This window comes from Microtus pennsylvanicus, chromosome 17, assembly GCF_037038515.1.
Source record: "Microtus pennsylvanicus isolate mMicPen1 chromosome 17, mMicPen1.hap1, whole genome shotgun sequence".
In the NCBI taxonomy this organism is placed as follows: domain Eukaryota; kingdom Metazoa; phylum Chordata; class Mammalia; order Rodentia; family Cricetidae; genus Microtus; species Microtus pennsylvanicus.
In genome coordinates, this window is record NC_134595.1 from 22,529,965 (window position 1) to 22,546,447 (window position 16,483).

At 36.6% G+C, this 16,483-nt stretch overlaps 1 pseudogene; it reads left to right on the top strand.

Moving 5' to 3' along the window:
- Positions 1–15,327: 15,327 nt before the first annotated feature.
- Positions 15,328–16,176, top strand: LOC142837125 (small ribosomal subunit protein uS3-like; annotated as a pseudogene).
- The last annotated feature ends 307 nt before the right edge of the window (positions 16,177–16,483 follow it).

A 16,483-nucleotide genomic window follows, 5' to 3' on the forward strand; every position in this document is an offset into this window, starting at 1 on the left:
ATTTTGAAAGGAAGCAAATATATTTGGGGGAAGCTTGATATGTTCAAAATCCAGTATGATGTTGGGCAATGAGTGACAATTAGATAAGGCCAGTTCTAATTCCATTAGGACCAGAAGAAAACATAAGGCATGTAGATAGCGCCTGCTGAATATCTGTGCCCTTAAAATGGGGTTTGGGATTTGAAAACAGAAAAAGTATGGGAGGGCTTTGGATAAAGTGGGAATATCAATTTCGCAGTATGGAAACTAAGATAGGAGTGATTTCCTTTCATGCATAAATGCATGAAGAAACAATACTAGTACAAAGGAGATATCCAGTAAATCATAGCCATTATTATTAGTAAAAATAGAAATAGCATATTTACAGTGAAAAACAAATGGAGAACGTTATTCTTCACACATTTTTAATAAGCAACAATAGGTTTGTTTTAGCCTTATCAGCAAAACATTTGAAAAGATTGAAAGATATAAATGACTCCATAGTGATATTAGAACTATCAAAACGTTGCGACAATGCTCAATTCTAACGACTTTACAGTTTTGACTTATGATGCTCCATATGTTCAGGCTCCTCCATTTGGCTGAAATTCCTCTCCTCACACATTCAGATTATCAACCGAATAATGTAGGAATTTCATCAGTGTCTGATTTCTTGAAATACTGCATCTTGTTTGGCTTTGTTTGTTCGTTCTCCATTCTTGTATTCTTTCTGCTCTTATCTTTTTATCATGACAAGTATAGATTCTTTCAGCTAAATCTGGGGGGAACAACCCAGGATATATTATTGATGTCATTAGGCCATAGAAAGAGAAATGAGGGTAAGAAAAGAGTGTCATAAATGACCTGTCTTGAGCTGCTTAGTTGTAAGTTCACCGGTTGTACTCTTGTTCATATCTTGGGAAAGAGCAGAATGCCATAATCAAAACAAGGATTTCAATTCTATTTTACACTTCAACACGAAGTCTATTTAAATACTTATTATTAAGGAAAGAAATTCATTAGGAACTATAGGCATGCATTCCTTACTTTCATTAATGGCATCATTTCACATGAATTATCTCTATGCAAAAGTTCAGTAAGTTAAATAAAAGTACATAAAATAATTGTAGCAGATAATAAAAGCATGTTTAATATATAGATAATATAAGCCATCAGCATTATAACCTACAGAAATTATTTAGTATTATTATTTACAGTTCAGATTCTGCCATATATCAGAAACATGATTATTCTAGAAGCATAAAATTACATGCTGCAGTACTCTCTGCCACAAATTCCATAAAATATAAATTTAGAGGTTGGCAAAACATACAAATTTATTGCAATATTCGTAAGGATAGAAAACAAATGTTTCCTGTGAGGTCCATTAAATGAAAACAGCAATTTCATTCCTTGATAAAACTAGCATACATGTGTTTGTGTACTTTAAAGTGCCTTACTTGAAAAGATAAAGATGGATATTTGACAGAGATTAAAGCAAACAATGAGAAACAAATACGAAGGGTTGCAAAATAGACCCTCACTTGGAGAGAGAAAAAGAGAAGAGACACGGTTCTGTTCAGAGAAACCCATTGACCCTTTCCCATCCCCACACAGTCTCTGATTAGCTCAATAGCAGTCTTTACCTCCACTGAAGCCTTCAGCCTTGAAAAAGCACTCATCTCTATGCAAAGCAATTAAGAAAAACATGTGTGCTGCACAAGGTAGGTTCTCAATAATGATGTTTTGACCATCCAAAACAACATGAAAAGGAGATAGGTATTAATGAGCCCCATATGCTGGAAGGAGCACCCATCTTAGCAATAAAAGGCTTTGTGAGAAAGGGCTTAATTTTATCTCTGAAGGCCACAGAGTCCTTCACAATGGTGTCCTTCCTGGAGATCACATGCTGAATTTAGATAGTTCTCCTAAGCTTTCTTAGCATCTGCTGAATCAGGTCAGCCAAAAGAAATCAACTTTAGTCTAATTTGAAATTCTAATTGTTTCTACGTGGATCATTATTTCTGTAGAAATTATAGCAAGAGCACAGACTTATTTAATTATCTCCATTTAATGTTGCTTGTTGCTATTAAGCATAGGGGCAAAGCTGGAACTTACCAAACAAAAGGTTTAAACTTTAAATTATTCCAAACCATTGACTATAAAGCTAAAGTAATGAACTCTCAAAGCAAGTCTTAATACTGCAACTTATTTTTAAAATTTCAGTCTTAAAATATGATCTAATATTACATGTCAACATACTTTCTGTAACTGATTGCATTGCTCACAAGCAGCCTAGTGATAATTCTGGTGTCATGTGATCCTTCCTATTGCTTTTCTATTTCACCCCTTGGAGCAGAAATTTGTGACCACACTGACAAATACAAAAATTCAACTTCTATAACCAGATAAAATTCAGTAACACCATTTGTAATGCAGCAAACTCCAGAGGCCTTGTATTAGACACTCATCTGTCCTTAAGTCAAAAAGCTGTCAAGATCTCTCTCTCTCTCTCTCTCTCTCTCTCTCTCTCTCTCTCTATATATATATATATATATATATATATATCCACATCTCACATCTCCCTCTTCCTGTCTCCCTGTCCCTCTTCCCCTTGCTCTCTCTCTCCCCTTTCCCCCTGTCTCCCTCTCCCTCATTCACACACACACACGCACACGCACACACACACACACACACACACACACACACACAGAGAGAGAGAGAGAGAGAGAGAGAGAGAGAGAGAGAGAGAGAGAGAGATTAGGAGGTAGGGTGCTTGGGAAAGTCTGTAACCCATTTTACCCATTTGAGGTCCTGGATTGCAAGTCTACCAACTGAGGTCATACAGATGGTGTATCAGAGATAAGCTGGCCCACAATGCCTTCAAAAAAAGTTCCTATATCACATACTGTGTGCGAATCATAAATGACTATTTTTCCCAAGTAGGTTTGAGTACATTTTATTTTATAATCACAGTAGAAAGCATGCACACATACAAGAAGCAGAGAAACTGATAATGAATGTAATAATGTCCCTCAGCATAGCTCCCTCCTCTGTAACTGTCTTTAAGTATGCTGCTACTATGTCTGTATCAATAGGAAAGACCTTAATAAACTCAAGTGTGATCAATTCACAAACATAACAGACATGGCCACTAACTTTAATACTAGGTGATAAAAATGTCACACTATAACATTGAAAGAAAAATGACATCAAGACTAAGTAATATAAAAAGGCTTAGAATATGCATTTATTTATTTATTCATTTATTATTGTGTTAGGTATCAAACTCTGGCCTCAGGCATGTGAAGTAAAACCTTCTTTGAATTTACTCTCCTCTGTGTAAGGAATGTGACTTCTAAATACCAAAATAAAGCACTTTTTACTTTCTGTTTCTTATAGAGTTTCAAACAATTCTTGAAAGTTCTATCAACACTTAGAATATGCTCATAACATCTAATTAAAAAGTCAAGAGGTGAAGGCTATGCTTTAAGAATTTGAAATTGTTAAAAATCAATAAGAAATAAAATACACTTGTTCTTGAAAATCTTTGAGAATTCATAAAACACTATCACATTTTGTTTCTTTATTCACAGTATTTCAAAAACACGAGACAGGGTTTTTGGCATAATTATTTTTTCCTATGAATAATAATAATGGATTTATACCTCCCAACACACACACAAACACACACACACACACACACACAAGGTACCTCATTTGTGAATTATTACAGAGCTGAAGTAATAAGTTATAAATATAAAATCACAATAAATAGAAACTAGCCAAAATTACATGCCATAGTACTAAGAATACACAGGGCAAAATGATACCCTAACATTTATACAAAGGAGATACAGGATGATATTTTATCTAATCAGAAAATGAAGCAAAATAATTAGCATGTTGATAAATTTAATTGGCATAGAATTACCTTGTTTCTTGCTGAAAACTCTGCCAAAACTGTCCTCACAATCAGACTCCAGAGGACACACTTCACATACATAAGGTGACAATTAAACAAGAACCCCTGCATAAGTTCGACACGCTACAAACTGAGTGTTTATTAGATACTAGAGTGTTTATATAGATAAACTAGAATTAAGTTTCTGAAATAAAAACACGTCCATCTTCATATTTATAGAAAGCTGTTTAACCAAAATCTGGAAATCGAGACGATGTTTCTTTGCAGAATAAAAGTGTTCATGTCATTGCTCAAGCAAGCAAGCTTCTTCTGGGACGCTCTAGGCTCTTGACACACTCATCTTCACTCGTTCCCAGATGTGACTTTACAAGTAGGAAGTGCCTTGCCTCATACTGGATCTCCTGAGTGGGCCCTTCTGCTTGTAAGAAGGCCACCTACTGTACTGCGGAAGTGCTGCAGGCAATGAGGGAGAGAAGTGTTATCAGTATCTCTTCCCTTATGGTAATAGTATCATCATCAATTCACCACCCAAATACCATCAAAAAGAAACTCAAACACAGCTGAAAGCCCTCTCTTGCCTACAGAAAAGCATGCTGATTGGAAGTCAATTGGCTTAATCTTTTCAGTGTTTGATCTTAAGGGTCTTTATTTGGCTCAGACATTTCCATTAGGAAACATATTTGTATAACTCTTTTCATTAAGCAACTTGTTGGCCTTGAAAGTCACTATGTCTATGTAAAAGTATTTACATTTTCAAGATGCTAAAAGGTTATAAAATTTCCAATGCAAACTCCTAAAACTGTCTAACTATTGATATTTTGAAATTAAACAATCGGTCATATGCACATTTTTATTTTCCTCTACTTTGAATATGTGCATTTAATTCTTTCCCAACTATACATCAAATATCAATCTAATGTCTGTGTACTCAAAGAACAGATTGCAGAATTTCTGAATCTCTCATACAGGATGTTGTTTTTGTTTACAATAATGAACATTGTGTCCTCAGCGAAACATAAATGTTTGAGGTGACTTGTCAATTCTTTGAATAACTGTGCCTGCCATAAAGCCATGGTGACTGTGGCAGTACAGACAAGTTACCCAAGGGTTAAAATGCATACATCTTCATCACTCAGCTCGGATGTGACAGAGCAGAGGACACACTTCACCTGAAGTGTGTTGGCAGTGTGCTGCATACTTAGAACTGCTAGAGAGGCAGAAGAAAGCCTGACTTAGTCAAAGCATGAGAAGAAAGTAGAGTACAGACAAAGCTGCCATCAAAGCAGATCTCAGGAGTAATAAACATAGGGCTTATGGGTGATTGGAATGTCGGAATACTAATCAGCAAATAATGAGACTCCTTCAGAGGATTCTCACAAAGGAGATGGCAAGGCTTGACTTACAAATATCTTGTATGAAATACGGGAAAAATAGTAGAAGCTACATCACAAGGATTCTATAAAGATTAAGTGATTAGGACTAGCAAAAGATATCGGCAGGTGGCATATACTAAGTGTTTTATCAGTTGTGCCCCATATCTGTACATAAACATATACACACTTGCATAATCTCTTCTCTAGGAAATGTTATTTTCCTTCCTAATTCACAAAACAATGTCTCCTGCCTGGGGCAGGCCTTACCAAACTTTGAGTCCCAAATAGCAAATGCACTTACCCTGAGAGGTTGTATCTCACTAATTACTTTATCGTTCTTCCTCATTATTCCATTCTCATATTTCACTTTCATCTTTCCATTCCTCATTAGGAAGGAATAAGCAGGTAGAAATTTTGCTTCTTTTGAATCTTTTGTTTGGGACATAAATCTTGATAAATATTGGGCAATTGTCTAGCTATGTCTTTAACTCATTAGTTAATACCTTTGGGAAACCTAGATTCCAATCTCATTATTTAGGACACCATTTAATTTCTCAGCATTTCAATTAGTTTTTCTATTATTGAAGATAATTATGGTCACTTGTCCTCAACCATGGTGTGAAACACAAACTGAATAATTTATGGGAAAGTGACCCAAAGACTGGTCATTATCTTAAAGAACAAAATAACCAAATACAGTAATTAGATGACTTAGAATAAAGTTACTTCAAATCCTGACTGTAAGTCACAATCTTCCTGTGTTTCTGATTCTTCCTTGCAAGATGGTAGCAATGCTATTCATAATTTACTTCATTATTTTACAAAAGTATAAAAGTCAAATGACCCAGTCCAACAGCCTACTACTAATTCTCCTCAGCTTGAGTAAACTTTAGACTGAAATCTCTATGCTAATCCTGATGTCTCTTTTCCTTAGAACATTGTCTTCAGACAATTTGAGACACAGACTCTTTTTCTGTTCCTTTGAGGTGTAAATTTTCACATCTCTTGGACTTTTGTCAATGTTACATCAACAGAATTATGGTTTTGGGGATTTAGAATCTGTCTCCTTAAAAAACCCTTGCTGAGAATGATAAAATCTCTATCTCCAAGGAGGTGGCAGGGGCTAATTTATTTATTTATTTTATTTATTTTTCTTTTTTATATTTATTTTTTTTATTTATTGAGAAAAGAAAAAAAAAGTATCCGCGTCCTCCCAGCCTCCCATTTCCCTCCCCCTCCTCCCACCCTTCTCCTCCTCCCCCAAACTCCTCTTCTCCTCCCTCTCCAGTCCATAGAGCAGTCAGGGTTCCCTGCTCTGTGGAAAGTCCAAGGTCCGCCACACTCCGTCCATGTCTAGGAAGGTGAACAACCAAACTGGCTAGGCTCCCACAAAGCCAGAACATGAAGTAGGGTCAAAACCCCGTGCCAATGTCCTTGGCTTCTCATCAGTCCTCATTGTTCGCCATGTTCAGAGAGTCCGGTTGTATACCATGCTTTTTCAGTCACAGTCCAGCTGGCCTTGGTGAGATCCCAATAGATCAGGGCCCTTGTCTCAGTGGGTGGGTGCAACGCTCGTGGTCCTTACTTCCTTGCTCATCTTCTCCTTCCTTCCGCTCCTCATTGGGACCTTGAGAGCTCAGTCCAGTGCTCCAGTGTGGGTCTCTGTCTCTATCTCCATCCATCTCCAGATGAAGGTTCTATGGTGGTATGCAAGATATTCGTCAGTATTGCTATAGGATAGGGTCATTTCAGGTTCCCTATCCTCAGCTGCCCAAGGGACTAACTGGGGACATCACCATGGGCTCCTGGGAGCCACTCTAGGGTCAAGTCTCTTGCCAACCCTAAAGTGGCTCCCTTAACTAAGAATTTTGGTTCCGTGCTCCCCTGTCCAACCTTCCTTTATCCCAATCCTCCTTTTTCCCCAAGTTCCCCCCATCCTCCCCTTCTCCCTTTTCTCTCCCCATCTCCCCTTACCCCCATCCCACCCCACCCCCAAGATCCCAATTTTGTCCCCGGCAATTTTGTCTACTTCCCATAGCGAAGAGGATAACTATATGTTTTTCCTTGGGTTCACCATCTTATTTAGTTTCTTTAGGTTCACCAATTGTAGTCTCCGTGACCCTTATTTATGGCTAGAAACCAATTATCAGTGAGTACATCCCATGCTCATCTTTTTGGGCCTGGGATACCTCACTCAGGATAGTATTTTCTATTTCCATCCATTTGCATGCAAAATTTGAGAAATCATTGTTTTTTACCGCAGCGTAGTACCCTAATGTGTATATATTCCATACTTTAAGCTTCTGTAAGGCAGGGGCTAATTTAATAAGTGACAATTAGCAAACCAAAATATATTAATCATATCAACCATCATTTTCTAGTACTCATACTAACTCACCTTAGAGCTTAAAAATAGTTTTATGAATTATATCCATACAGTTGTTTTCAGTCTCCCTGAACTGCAGTAGTCTTGAGTAAAGCCTTCCTTACCTTCTTTTTTTACATGGTAAATTTTTGTGATAAATTTCAATAGGTTAAATAATGATGTAGATTATTTTGACTGAGCTAATCAAAAATTCTACCAGTATACATTTGGATCTAACTAACCCTTGTTAGTCAATAGTCTCCTCTGCTTATATTTCCTCTCACACCTTGTCATTTCAGTGTCCAGTATATCTGGGGGCAATTTACATTATAATTGAGGTTTATCTAGATTTGATGAAAATAATTTCTTCCCTAACTTGCACAACCTTTACAATGGTTAGAATTCTTACCATTCCAGTTCTTGTCATTTCTGAATCTCAGTGTCTACTTCAGTGAAATGAATGAGTTGCATCAGACAGTTGCCTTCCAGTTCTGATACTTGATGAATCTAAAGTGCTATTTGTTATATCTTGATACTGCTCTTCAGAGTCATATAGGTGCTGGTGAGGAGAAGGACGATATGGATATGATCATTCTTTGCAGAAGATCCACTAGCAAATTTTCACAGAAATTTTTGAAGTTTGAATAGTATGGATTATTTCCCTTATGTGTCTACCATCACCAACCATATCTGTACAGACATTGCCTTCACCCCAAATCTACTTAAGCTTCCCTGGGCTAAATGTGGCTCTGTATGACACGTGGTGGGACCAATTTTAGATATCTGATGTCAAGATTAAATCAACAGGAAATTACGACACTGCTTTAAATTCCTGTAGTTATTTTAGCTTTTAATTTTGTTGCATTTTTTAAGAGTCATCAATCCTTTAAAGATATCACATGATTAAGAAAATCTGTTCTGAGCAAATTTATATTTATTGATTCACTGTCTTTGATACATGGGTTTCTCCATTCACCAAATTTCTGTGCTGGGAATATCTATCAGTTCTGAACTAGTCAAGAGTCTACTTACCTTAGGTACATTTGGAATTACATGGGTAGGGAAAGAGTTATCCATGAAAATCAGGCAAAAGATCAGTTTTATAATAATTTGAATTTGGATTTGATTTAGAGGCTTATTTTCATTTAATATTGTATCTTATTTCTTTTTTATTTTGTTTTTTTTTGTTGTTATTTTCTGTTTGTTTTTTGTGGATTTGGGGGTGCTGGCAGTATTGCCTTTTTCAAGTCAGGGTTTCTCTGAATATCCCTGGCTGTCTTGGAACTCTCTTTGTAGACCAGACTGGCCTCAAACTCAAAGATCCACATGCCTCTGTCTTGAAGTGCTGGGTCAAAAGGCATATGCACAACCACTTGGCTTCATGTCTGATTTTTTTATTGTTCCCATACAGATATGCCGCTGTTTAACTTCTTGATTATGTTTTTTTTAATATGTGAATATGAGACACTCCCAAGGCATGCTCATAAATTCAAGTTTTAATCTGTATAAATTTACTTGAAAATCGAAGGAAGTTTCTATCTTCTGGCTCAAAGATTGAACAATACAGGTAAAGTCAATATAAGTCCCCAGTATTTCACTGGGTTTTCCATTTTGACACCATTGGATAGTAAGTCTTAATGAAGCCACATAGAGATAGAAGACAGATATGCCAAACATTTATTTTAGAAGGTAACATTATGCATCAATTTTTCTGAAAACCCAGGTAATGTAAAAAGGTTAAAGACATCTACCAAAAGATTCTAAACACTGTAAAATTTGGCATTGCTCTATTATATACAACCATATCCAAAGAGTCAAAAATGATTATTTGTTCCTTTTCCCTCCATTATTTTAGGAAACCTATAATAATCAAAATATTTTACAAAGTAATGTAATTATTTTCTATTATCCAGTGAGATTTAGAAAAGAAGAAAAAAATCAATAACTAATAAGCTATTGCCTTCTTTATCTCCTTTAACAGCTCTGTTGGGAAGAAATGTTTCCATTTTGTAGTTGAAAAAATTAAAACTTGGAATATCTAAGAAACTCCTATCCAAAATTATACAGTAGAAATATTAGAACCACAACTTGAAACTGTTGCTTTTTAAAGTACGACCTTATACTTCCCACTTACCACATTGTCTTTGCCATTAACATAATGTAGTGTCCAGAAACAGTAAGATAAAGTCAACCTGGTTAACAGGGGTGCCCAGTCCTATCAGCTTCCACAAAACAAGAAGATTGGAGTTAAACATACTTTTTCTGGAGACTTTTTTGGCAATGGAGGCCACTATGCTCTAAAATATATAGCAATGCAATAAAGCAATCCCACTGAGAAATCAAACATCCCAGGCAAAGGTACAGGAGTGAAAATTTCTAGCCTAGATTTTTCTTCAGCATATTCAACATATGCTGAAAATCTATAGAAAATTTTCCAATTACTTGTGTCATGGAAGGTTTTCTTTTTCCTAGACACTTTAATTCATTGGAGTATTGCTTTGTCTAGATACTTAATAAACACACGTTTCCATTTCCATTACCCAGATATCCCTCTATAATACCTTACCTTAAAGGAGGCTTAAGACAAATCTTGTGTAGCCTTCAAGACTCATGCTGTTATGTTCATGGGTTATCTATATCTCTGCTATTACTGCAATTTCTATGCCTTGACATGTTCTTAATAGGTCTGTAAACACATAATTTACTGGAACTGGGTAGGATTCTTTAGGCCACCATAACAAGGTATTAATAAAAACATATATGAGTGTAGATGTAAAGGATATTTTTAGGGGTGATTGATATTTAGAGCAGTAGATATTGATTAAAATAATTTGCTTTCTCACATTAGTTGACCTTATCCAGTGTAGCTCCTCTCAGGTTTTAGGAAAATGATCTTCTTCCCTGAGTACCATAGAATTCAGATTGTGTAATGTATTTGATAGTCAACCTATAATTTCTCTTGAATTCTAACCTGCATTTTTCAGATGTCTATGAAAGCAAAAAATTTTATTAAATTTAGTATAATATCAATAATATGCAAAGGAGAGAGAGACAAAGAAGAGAAAATGAAAGAGGAATCTTATTGAGCTTTTGTAATTAGAGGAACCCAATCATGCTACTCTGAAAATGGTCTAATATTTAATGAAAGATAAGCATCCCTTTCTTTCTTATTTTCTAGCATTTCCTGCTATTAGCTTTCAAATAACTTAGATACCAAAGTTGTATTCCTAGTTCCCTCATTCTCATGAATTAACAGTTTGCAATGCTTGTTCAACCCCTACCTCCTGCTTTATTAACAGACACTTCTAATAGATTTGATTTCAGGAGGCTGAAGAAGATATAATCATCTCTTTTCTAAATGACAGCAAACTAACAGTTTATGAAGGAATGATTCTTTTTTTTAATCCCCCAAAGTTTCCATATTCCAGAAGTCAGGAAACATGATCTCTTAAAAACTTAAATTAGGTCACATATTTATTACTCAAAATCTATAGGACTGGAGTTCGTTTGGTCACTGCTCTCTCTTCAGATGCTCCTCAGGTCCCATCTCCAGACACAGAGCCACACTGACTCAAACAAGCTGAGATTTATGAGCAAGTAACAAGTTAAAACTTTCATTATTGCTGTGAAGACCTGCATACTCTTCCCCAAGAGCATTTTTATGAAGCCTCTTTTACCCATGGGTGAACAAGGAGGCAAACAGACCCGTCACAGGAAAACACTTCTCTCCTCCCTAAAATCTCCTTCTATGGTCTCAGAGTGTTTGTTCATGGCCTTTTATGCTCTCAAGAACTATCTTGTCTGTATTGAATATGTTGTTTCTTGTCAGCTAGAATTTAAGCTATTCAAGTGTCTCAAACTCAGGCTGCACACCTGCCACCCCAGCACTAGAGTGTAAGGCAGGCAAGCCACAAGTACAAAACAGTCTGGCCTAGGTAACAAGACCTGGCTCAATAGAAAAAGCAGTAAAATATTGAATATTCTAACTTTTGAAAGCAAATAATTATTGATTTATATTTAATAAATATTTGTTGTACAACTGGAACTCTATTTTTTTAAATACTCATGTAAGTGTTTATTTATGTTAGGATATGAATGAGTAGCAGGGTCTAGAGTAAGTCCATGTAAGAATATGAACTTAAACATATGTAGAAATAGAAAATGACAAAGTGCTTTTTAAAATGTAATGTTTGAACTTAACAGTTTCTTTTCACAATCTGAGTTTAGACAGGATAAACAAAGACCAAGAAGACCCATTTGTCTCAATTTCCCAGTACTCTCCTTCTATGCTTCTACTATTCTAATGACCACAAGAATATAATGCAAGTGTGACAGCTAATCTTTATTGTCAGCATGATTGAACTGAGAAAGGCCCAGAAGATAGAGCACAGTTCTGGGTGTGTCTGCAAGGGGGCCTCCAGAATCCACTAAACCATGAGGGTTCTGACAAAATCAACTGTTTAGTTTACTGAGGGATTCAAAGTAGAAACAGACTACTGTGAGGTGGCAGAAACTGTGGCAGGTTGTCCTTGTATAAACAAAAATAAACATACAACACCGACTGTCAGATTCTCAGCAGTCGCCTATCGCAAAGAGGACACATACTAAAGATTAGTCCTTGGAAATATAGCAAAAGATAAACTTGTGACCGTGTTATAAAATGAGTTCTAGAACAGATCAGAAAGAAAGCTGGCAGCAGAGCCCTGACCAGAAGTTCACAGCACAATCAATAAAGGGTTGCGGAGATTCAGGCTGTATTGCTTGGAAGTCCGTTGAATCACACTGGTCACTGACTCTTACTGACCCTCTGGAACCTAAAATTGCCTATTGTTAAAAATAACACATACTTGAGATATAAAATATGGAGCAATCAAACAATTAATGGTTTAGAGGTTTCATCCCTATTGACTGGCTTTCATTATCCTGTAAAGTGCTATGCACAATATGGAGGAAGAAATAATCACCAATTATTACCAGCTGTTAACATTTAGAGCTACAATAATGACTGGTCATTACCACTGACTCAATAATGGCATGAACATGAGGGAAGCAACCAACCACTTTCTGACTAGAATTACAGGTTCCTTTATAAGTTGAAACCCATATCTGACACCATTATCTAGCTAAAACGTATGGTTAGGAAGGATATAGGCTCGATGTGATAATCTACTATGGTTGTTTTGCTAAGCAGATATTATATTAACCTGAGTTTTAATGATATTGTTATAACCATGAATCAGTTCAACTCTTACCTTTCATCTGAGAAGTTTCTATTTTCTGTAGATAGTGATCAATGAAGAGACCAATAATTGGCCAAAGGTCTAAGACAACGAGACTACAGTTATAAATAGTACATATATGCCACACCCTCTCTTCCTAAATTTCAGGAGTGCATAAGAAGGGATGGAAAGGGTACAAGAGCCAAAGAAGATAAATGACTACAAAGAAAAGAGTGTCTTATAGGCACAGTAGAACATCTCAACATATGAAATCACAGTGACTATAAAAGCTTTCACAAAGCATGTGCAAGCTGAAAGAAGAAAAAAAATCCCAACATGGAAAGAAGAGTTGAACGAAAAATCTAATCCCTAGCGATGGAACAATTGGAAAGTTTCAGCTGCTGGAAGATGAATGGACAGTTTTCTCTAAAAGTATATCTCCTGGTAAGTTGACCATGCTCCAACCCAAGACCAGAAATCCAAATAATAACATGTATTCTACAGCATAAATTTGTTTTGTTGGGAAAAAAAATATATGGACACTCAGTAGGATTTAGAAGAAATGGGAAGAGTTTGCAATCTTTTACCCTTGCCTAATAAATCTAGATCTACCTGACATCTGAAGAGTTAGTGACAGTTAAAAGCTGCCGGGGGATGTGTGTTTGTGTAATATGGCATCATATATATATATATATATATATATATATATATATATATATATATATACACACACACACACACACACACACACACACACACACACACACACACACTAAAGAAGACATGAAGCTAGGATAGGAGGGGGTTGGTAGTAGGGTTGTATATAACAAGAATTGGAAAATTCTGGGAGGTCAAGATGCTCAAAATACACTTTACATATTTACTTCATTTACTTTGGCCGTGTACTCAGAAATGGTGAATGTTGATGATATGCTGGTTCCATTTTCATTTTTTTCCATAATGGCTACAAAAATTTCATTTCTGGCAATGTGTTAGGTATCCATTTCCTTACATTCTCAAAAGCAATGATTAGTTTTTCTTACGGTAGCTATTCTGACTGTGATGAGATAGGGTCACAAAGCAGTGTTGATATAGGCTTGGATTATATTTTACAATGGCTAACAATGACAACGCCATTAAAATTTTATTGGGTACTGCATTGAATCTTTATGTCACTTTTGAAAGCATAGTGATTTTAGAATCTCCTAGTATCTTCAGATCCTTTCCTTAGTATTAAGTATTATACTTTTTATTGTAGAGGTCTTTTATCCCCCTGACTAGTTTCATTCTTAGGCATTGTTTTGGGGTGTTTGGAGGGTAGTTGTTTTTCCTTATTTTATTGTTGGTCTGGTTTTGTTTGTTTGTTTGTTATTTTGGATTGGAATTTGTTTTGTTTTTTTTCTTGTTGTGTCAGGGTCTCTCTATATTGCCCTAGCAATCCAGGAACTCATTTTCATTTATAAAAATCTTTTGGTAGATCATTTGACCTTTTACATATTTATAATCATGTTATCTGCTAACAGTTATAATTTGGTTTCTTTTCTCCTCTTTATTTTGTTTCTTTCTCTAGTTTGATTGTACTAACTAAAGTATCAAAATTTCTGTCAAACACAGTCCCATCATCATTTAATCTCAAAGAAACACAGAGGATTATATTAATTATAAACTCTTTGGCCTATTAGCTCAGGCTTATTATTAACTAACACTTACAAAGTAAATAAACCCTTAATTCTTGTCTAAGTTTAGCCACATGGCTTGGTATGTTTTACCAATGAGGCATTCTCATCTTGCTTACTCTGCTTCTGACTGGTAACCACATACTGAGCCTTTCCTCTTCCAGAAATCACCTAGTCTGGTCACCCCACCTCTACTTCCTGCATGACTAGTGGCCAATCAGGGCTTTATTAAACCAATACAAGTGACAAATCTTTACAAGATAAAAGAGCATCATCCCATAGAATGTTTCCTTCTTTTATTTTCAAAACAAGAACTCTGAATCTGATCTCCTTTGTTTAGCTTTTTTTCTTGACAGTTATCCATAACAACTTCTTACCAACACTCTAAACAAAGGCAAACATCCATAATCCATTTTGGGGGAACATGGACAGTTTTCTAGGCCACTTCCTGCTGATTGGGAATACTGATAATCCTATGGGGAACTAAAGAAAATTTAGGATTATGATCAAGTCCTGACTGAAGTGTTTTCTGAGGCTGGATCATCTCAGCCGGGAGTCTTGAAGCTGTTCTGGATGTAGAACTCAGAGAAAACTGCAATGGAGTTGCTCTGAAACTTTGGATCATCTGGGCCATCCACTCTTATCAGAGATTTTTCAGGAATCCTTCCTTGATCAAACCTAATTTTCTTAACCCAGAATGAATCCACAGCCTCTCATTTCTGTGGAAACAATAGCAAAACTTCTTCTCTAAAGAAACATATCTTTTTCCTTTCCTCTCTAGGGCGCACGTCGGCAAAATGGCAGTGCAGATTTCTAAGAAGAGGAAGTTTGTGGCCGATGGCATTTTCAAAGCCGAACTTGAATGAGTTTCTCACTCGGGAACTGGCTGAAGATGGCTACTCCGGGGTTGAAGTCCGAGTCACACCAACCAGAACAGAAATCATTATTTTAGCGACCAGAACACAGAATGTTCTTGGTGAGAAGGGTCGCCGGATCAGAGAGCTGACCGCAGTGGTCCAGAAAAGGTTCAGCTTCCCTGAGGGCAGCGTGGACCTTTTTTTTTTATGCAGAGAAGGTGGCCACAAGAGGTCTGTGTGCCATTGCTCAGGCTGAGTCTCTATGTTACAAACTCCTCGGAGGGCTTGCTGTGCGAAGGGCCTGCTATGGCGTGCTTCGGTTCATCATGAAGAGTGGGGCCAAGGGCTACGAGGTCGTGGTGTCCGGGAAGCTCCGAGGACAGAGGGCCAAGTCCATGAAGTTCGTGGATGGTCTGATGATCCACAGTGGAGACCCTGTCAACTACTACATCGACACCGCCGAGTGCCATGTGCTCCTCAGACAGGGTGTGCTGGGCATCAAAGTGAAGATCATGCTGCCCTGGGATCCAAGTGGTAAAATTGGCCCCAAGAATCCTCTGCCGGATCACGTGAGCATTGTGGAGCCAAAGGACAAAATTTTGCCCACCACCCCCATCTCAGAGCAGAAGGGTGGGAAGCCAAGTAAAATTGTTAAGATGGGAATTTATAATGGAGAAAGGAAACATGTAATGCTAGAGAGGTTGAAGATCTGTACCGGTGCCTCGCTTTCCCATAGTCAACATCTAGCCTTGGAAAGTGAAGAAACTAAAACCTTACCATAGAGAGATTCATCACAGCAACACTTAGATCTAGTTCTATTAAAAAAAACCCACAACAAAAATAACCAAACAATAGAAAACAATAACAAACAAACAAATAAAAAGTAGAATGTAGTTGGGTGTATGCAAGTAATTCCAGTATCTAGTAAAGTAGAAGTATTAGAAATTTAAGGTCATCTCAATTATATGGTAAGTTTCAGTTAAGCTTAGATGAGACATATAGTAATAATAATAGCAATAATAATAATAATACATAAAGAGATTTTTCTTTTTAGTAAGTAAATTAGTTATTTGTCATTTTACTCTTCAA